The sequence below is a fragment of the Ostrea edulis genome, chromosome 6 (genome assembly GCF_947568905.1).
Source record: "Ostrea edulis chromosome 6, xbOstEdul1.1, whole genome shotgun sequence".
Lineage (NCBI taxonomy): Eukaryota > Metazoa > Mollusca > Bivalvia > Ostreida > Ostreidae > Ostrea > Ostrea edulis.
The window spans coordinates 6,952,938-6,959,445 of record NC_079169.1 but is presented as its reverse complement, the minus strand read 5'-3'; the positions used below and the strand labels follow the sequence as shown (position 1 = coordinate 6,959,445).

Genomic DNA, 6,508 nt, shown 5'->3' with positions numbered 1-6,508 from the left:
TCCTTTGATATTTGAGAAAATTACAGGTTGTTAACTTAGTCAGTTTTGAGGAATTATTACATAGAGAGTACAATATATACACGATTTGTCTGTTTTTCCTTCCACGGTTTTCAAGTGAGGACCTTTTTATTTTACAGATTATTTGTATGTGTATTGAAGATGTGCATGTGGCAAGGATTTTGATTTTCTTCAGTTATTTAAAGAAAATTATAGGCTTTTGAACTTCGTAAGTTTATAGGAAATTTTGCAAATAATGGCTTAAGAGAAATACCCTATGTAAACATATTTACTGACGTAATATGTAACGTTTACGGTATTCTTATTAGAAATGCTGAGAACTGATTTTTTTTTTACACATACTACCGGTAGTAAGTATATTACATTGTGCAGTGAATATACATTTTTTAGAACACTCACCTCTTTACTTTAAGACAGGATACAATTTTGCGACGCTTTGTTCTATATTGCTTATGTTGATATGTTTCTCGCGTTGATTTTGAGCAGGAGGCGTTAGATGAGGCTAACCAAGACTATATCAAAGCAAAGTTGCGGTTGGCAAGATCTTCCACACGATTGCGAAAGGTGCGTTGTTTTTATCCATAACAAAATGCTTAATCATTTGTTTATTTTCTGGAAAATAGATAATGGAAGGGGGATTGTACATGGACAAATATTTCTACTCCTGGGTCTAACATATACTAAACAAGTCACGTTTACGTTAACGTTACCGGGGAATTCTATGATTAAATTTTGATGATATTTCTAGATAGTGAATTTAGCGATGGACTGTGCTGAATACAACCCATGTCTAAATGGAGGCACATGCATAACCTACGCAAGTTCATGTCAATGCCCTCCCCGATTTACTGGACGCCATTGTGAGACGGAGTGCACATATGCATATGGATATGCATAGGAAGTGATGTAGTAGTTGATTTCACTTTAATTAAACTTCCATAATCAGATGATTTTGCAGTTTTTAATTATGTTGAGAGTATTCAAAACGTCACACAGGCAATATTTTTTAAGCCCTACATAACGTAACGAAGCCGGTAAAAGTGAACTGTCAGGGACCGACTTTAAAGTTTCTGTCAATGTGTTCATACTCTATCGAGTTTTGTTTTTAAATAAATTAGAATCATTAAAATCCTCACTTGTTTTTAATGTTAGAAATGATGAAATTTCGAAAGAGCATGTTCTATTAAAGTGTTAACCCAAGAGTTCAAAGGTTCTGCCGAAAGGAATTACCTCAATTGAAATAAGATGATAAAAATGAAATGAAAACGTTGACATGACTGCAATATCACGCGTTAAAATGGATACCATCAAAAAGTTGACATCCGAAGTTGAAATCAAAAAAATATGCAAGAGTTCCTCATTGGCAATATCTTTTTGGTCTTTGGTGATCAGATCTTCCAACAGTCTGTTGGAATTCCCATGGGTACGAATTGTGCTCTTTTGTTAGCTGATCTGTTTCTATATTCATATGAAGCAGAATTTATTCAAGCACTTATGTGTAAAAAGAAAAAAAAAGCTGTGGCCTTCAATTCGGCATTAAGATATATCGACGACGTTTTGTCTATTAACAATAATAACTTTCATTCATATGTCGATTCGATATATCCCTGTGAGATCAAAATAAAAGACACCACAGAGTCATCAACTTCTGCTTCATACTTAGATATGTTGTTGAAAGTAGACATTAATGGTAAACTGACAACTCAACTGTATGACAAACGAGATGATTTCAGCTTCTCCATCGTCAACTTCCCATATTTATGTAGCAATATTCTATTATCACCTGCATATGGTGTTTATATCTCTCAACTGATTCGATACTCAAGAGATTGTTCTACGTATGGTCAGTTTTTAAATCGAGGCAAGCTACTGACAAACAAGTTGATAGTGCAGGGGTTTCAACAGTCTCGATTGAAGTCAGCATTTCGCAAATTCTATGGTCGTTATAACGATCCAGTTCTGCCTCGTCAATACAACCTATCATTGGGTCAAATGCTGTCTGACCTGTTTCATACCGATTGTTAGGCCGTTCTTGGCACACTGATTTTGACTACGGATAACTCCATTTACTTGATCAGGATATAGGGCTCACGGCGGGTGTGACCGGCTAACAGGGGATGATTACTCTTCCTAGGCACCTGATTCCACCTCTGGTGTGTTCAGGGGTCCGTGTTTGCCCAACTATATATTTTGTATTGCTTATAGGAGTTGTAAGGTTGATCGCTATTCGTTATCTTCACCTTTCATACTATATATATTTTCTCTCTCATATTCCTAACGAAGACACAGACACAACAAAACTGTGAAGATATCAAACACCCTGTCCAGTTCTACACAAATCAGGCTAAGTACTTTTATATACAAGGTGGTCACAATAATACCATACTTTCGTATTATATTTAGGGATGCATAACCTAGGTATGGTGGCTAATTTTATACGTTATCGCCTTTTCCTTATTTTGAGGCGAAAAGTAGCTAATACATGTATTAGCATTCTGTCGTCTTTTCGTCATTTTGGGACGAAAAGTCATGAAATATCATTTTGTTATCTTTTCGATTCGAAATAATTAAAGGTCAATGAAGTGTAAAGTAGCACAAATCAGCCATCATACCTAGCACTTAGGCTAGCCGCTACAATCTTAAACGCAGCGCTGTTTTATTCAACTATGATTTTGAGGATGACTTATGTTTTCAAAATCTTTGAAATTGGCGAGATATCAGCTCTTCTGTGATGGAGTTATGTTCAGTATTCTGTTGAACGTTTGGGCGGGCACAAGTTGTATACATAGCTATGTAAATAAGGATAAAAGTTATGAAAGTGTAAATTTTGTTTATACCAGCCTTTGGTTACATTAAACTGACCATATCAAGAATAATATTTGTTTGAATAAGGCCATTAAATTAAATATGAAATTATCTTTTATTTCCTCATTTGCACGAGTGATATAACCAAATAAAGATGGTGATTATCGATTTTTGTTTAAGCTATTTCACTATCAAATACTCATAATCTTCCTAAAATTGTGTGTCCAGTAGTTTGGGTGGTTGCATGATGTCTGATAATCATCCTTGTGGCAGCGATAAGCATTTGTACCCACCGCGTGTGGACGAAAGTATGTTTTGCGTCTCACTGTGCGTAAGAGTTCCACAGAGGGAAAGAATTATTGGGCATCTCGAAAATTGCGTATTAGAGAGATATTTCATTTATCTCTGTCATTTAAACTAAAAAGACCCAAGTGAGCCTTTGTGATACATGCCTGCCTGTTGTCCTTCATCTATCGCCTGCCGTCTGTAAATCTTTCACATTTTCGAGTTCTCCCGACCAAACTTCAAACGCACCACAAAGCACCCTTGGGTATAGAGGCTTCAAGTTCATTCAAATGAATTGTGTTTAAGTGTAAGAGGAATATAAAAAATGCAACGGACAAGACCAGGATTGGAACCCAGGTTCTTAAATCTCCCAGAAGGTGCTCTACCATCTGGCCATCGATGATTGAACCCTCGAACCCTACATTTTTCTCCCTCCTTAAATGTCTTATCACTTTGAAAACATCAACCCTGGAAGTTTATCAGACATTTCACCTATCAATTATAAAGACTGGTCTACGACGCCAAAGGTGACAGGAAGGGGAAAAATGCAACCGACTAGATCGGAATTCGAACCCGTGACCCCGAGTCTTTAATTAGGTGCTTTACCAATTGCTCTATCTGACGATCGGCGATGGAATTCGTCTGATCGCCACAAACCCCTTTTTAAGAAACTGGACCAGAGAAACCATAACCTATTTGAAAGATTTCTCAAATGTATTGAAGATTCAAATTTGCCAAAACCATGAGCTCAGGGACAAGGATGGGACAGCGATAGGGATTTGAAATTTGATATTCCTATGTTTTAGAAAATATCCCCGGAAAGTTTAGGAATAATCTGTGAAAGCGTTTTCCCCTAGAATCACTATTGTAAGAGAGAGAGAGAGAGAGAGAGAGAGAGAGAGAGAGAGAGAGAGAGAGATTGATTTCACATTTCAAAATGTAAAATCTTCGACTGAACGTATCCTATATCACCAAAACATAAATTTGTGTATGTATGTATGTATTACAATAGTGATTCTCAAGAAAAACGTGTTTACAGATACAACCTATCATTAGGTCAAATGCTGTCTGACGTGTTTCATACCGATTCTTATGTCCATCTTAGCACACTGATTTTGACTGCGGATAACTCCGTTTACCTGGTCAAGACATAGGGCTCATGGCGGGTGTGATCGGTCGACAGGAGATGCTTGCTCCTATTAAGCACCTGATCCCACCTCTAGTATATCCAGGGGTCCATGTTTGCCCAACTACCTACTTGTATTGCTTATGGGAGTTATGAGATAAATCACTGTTCGTTATTTTCGCCTTTCATTTGAGACAAAATAATCCCATGACCAGAAGGAATCAAACGATTCAAAGATTTAACCTTAAATTGAAAAATATATCAATGATAAGATATATTAATTTACAGTAATCAAAGTTTAGGAAACTGTTCGCTATTTGTTAACCACCGAGTTGAATCACACACGACAATAAGGTCGTGTAATAAATTGTCATTTAGCAAATTTACACCAATATATTTGTTGTTTCACGGGGGAATATATATCTACAGATCAAACTACAGTGAAAATGTTCACTCTGTGATCAATTGCAAATGAAGTTAACGTGTGAGAAATGAAGATTAAACATTTTTTACTTAATAATATAAAGTAATTTGACACATTAATTGGTTATTTATTGATATTTTTAAACCCCGGTTTCGAGGGACATATTTTTAACGCCCTAATTAAAAGGTGTTGAAATTAAGAGCAATTAATTAACACTGGTATTAGAGTTAATAATCAATTACTAATGGATTCTGCTTTACACTTAAAAAAAATATCATTAGCAATATTGCAAAGCTTTTTAAAATATACGAGTTGAAATTTTAGGCGGCAATCCAGAGTTAACGTGCGTAGTTCTTTACAGTTTATTTATTCTAAATCATACTTCTAGATGCCTCCGTGTACAGAAACTGTAATGTGCAAGTAAAAAAAAATTTACATCCGGTTTGCTACTGAACTCTGACCAGCATTGCTATAAGATAACCGTCTAAACTCATGTCTAGTTCAAGATCTGAATGCATGTACATAAATCAAAGCAACAAAAACCGAAACTATCTACAGTATAGTCATGCTACTCTTGACAAACCATCTGAAATAACATTGTCTTTGTCTTTAATATGTCTATCAATTTAATACTCTTTTAACAAATTTCACCTTGTAATGTAAGCCTTTCATTCTTGTTTGACATCTACGTAGTCCTTGATGATCATTTTATGCAATTATCTTCGTAGTCTTTGGCGATCAGAACTTCCAATAGTCTTTTGGATTGCCATGGGAACGAATTGTGTTCCATTGTTATCAGAGCTGTTTTCGTATATTTAAAAGGCAAAATTTAATGAATAGATTCTGAGAAGAAATAATTTCTTGTTGCCATCAACTCAACATTTAGATATATCGGTGATTGATTGATTGATTGTATCTATTGTATCATGTACTGTGACATGGGACATCCGTTTTAAAGGTCATCTCCGAGGACCTGTGACATTCACACCTGATGCCGACCGTTTGGCGATGAAACTGTCACTACCTGTGTGAAAATAACGAACAGTGATCAATCTCATAAATAAGCAATACAAAATAAAGAGTTGGGTAAAACACGGGCTCTGGAGAACGATCTAGTTTGCCAATACAATTTGTCGATCAAATGCTGTCTGATGTGTTTCATCCCAATTGTTATACTGTTCTTTACACTCAGATTTTGATTATGGATTACTTCGTTTACCTGATCAAAAAAGGGCTCATGGTGGGTGTAACCGGTCAACAGGGGATGCTTACTTGCTCCCCCTACGCACCTGATCCCACCGGTGGTATACCCAGGGGTTCGTGTTTGTCCAATTCTCTCTTTTGTATTCCCTAAAGGAATATTTGTCAGTAGCCTGTCTCGATTTAAAAACTGATCATACGTAGAGCAATCGAATCAGCTGAATGATATAAACACCATATGCAGGTGATAATGAAATATTGCTACAAATGTACATAAATATGAAAAGTTGACGATAGAGAAGCTCAAATCATTCTGTTTGTCATAAAGTTGAGTTGTTAGTTTGCCGTTGATATTACTTTTTGATAAAGTATAAAAGTACTAAGCAGATGTGTAGGACTCCGTGGTGTTTTTATTTGATATAACAGGGATATATCAAATCGACATATGAATGAAAACTATAATTGTTGATAGATAAAACGTCGTTGATATATCTAAATGTAGAAGTGATTGTTTTCTTCTCATGTAAAAGCTTTTGAATAAAATTTGCTTCATATGAATATAAACAGGTTAGCTAACAAAGGAGCACGATCCGTGCCCATGGGAATTGCAACCTGCTTTTCTAAGATCTGATAACCATAGACTACGAAGA

General features: G+C 35.8%; 1 long non-coding RNA gene across 1 annotated transcript; it reads left to right on the top strand.

The window, feature by feature from the left end:
* Positions 1-350: 350 nt before the first annotated feature.
* Positions 351-966, top strand: LOC125683816 (uncharacterized). The gene is made up of 2 exons (XR_007373132.2): positions 351-582; positions 767-966. It is a non-coding gene; the product is annotated as an uncharacterized LOC125683816 (long non-coding RNA).
* The last annotated feature ends 5,542 nt before the right edge of the window (positions 967-6,508 follow it).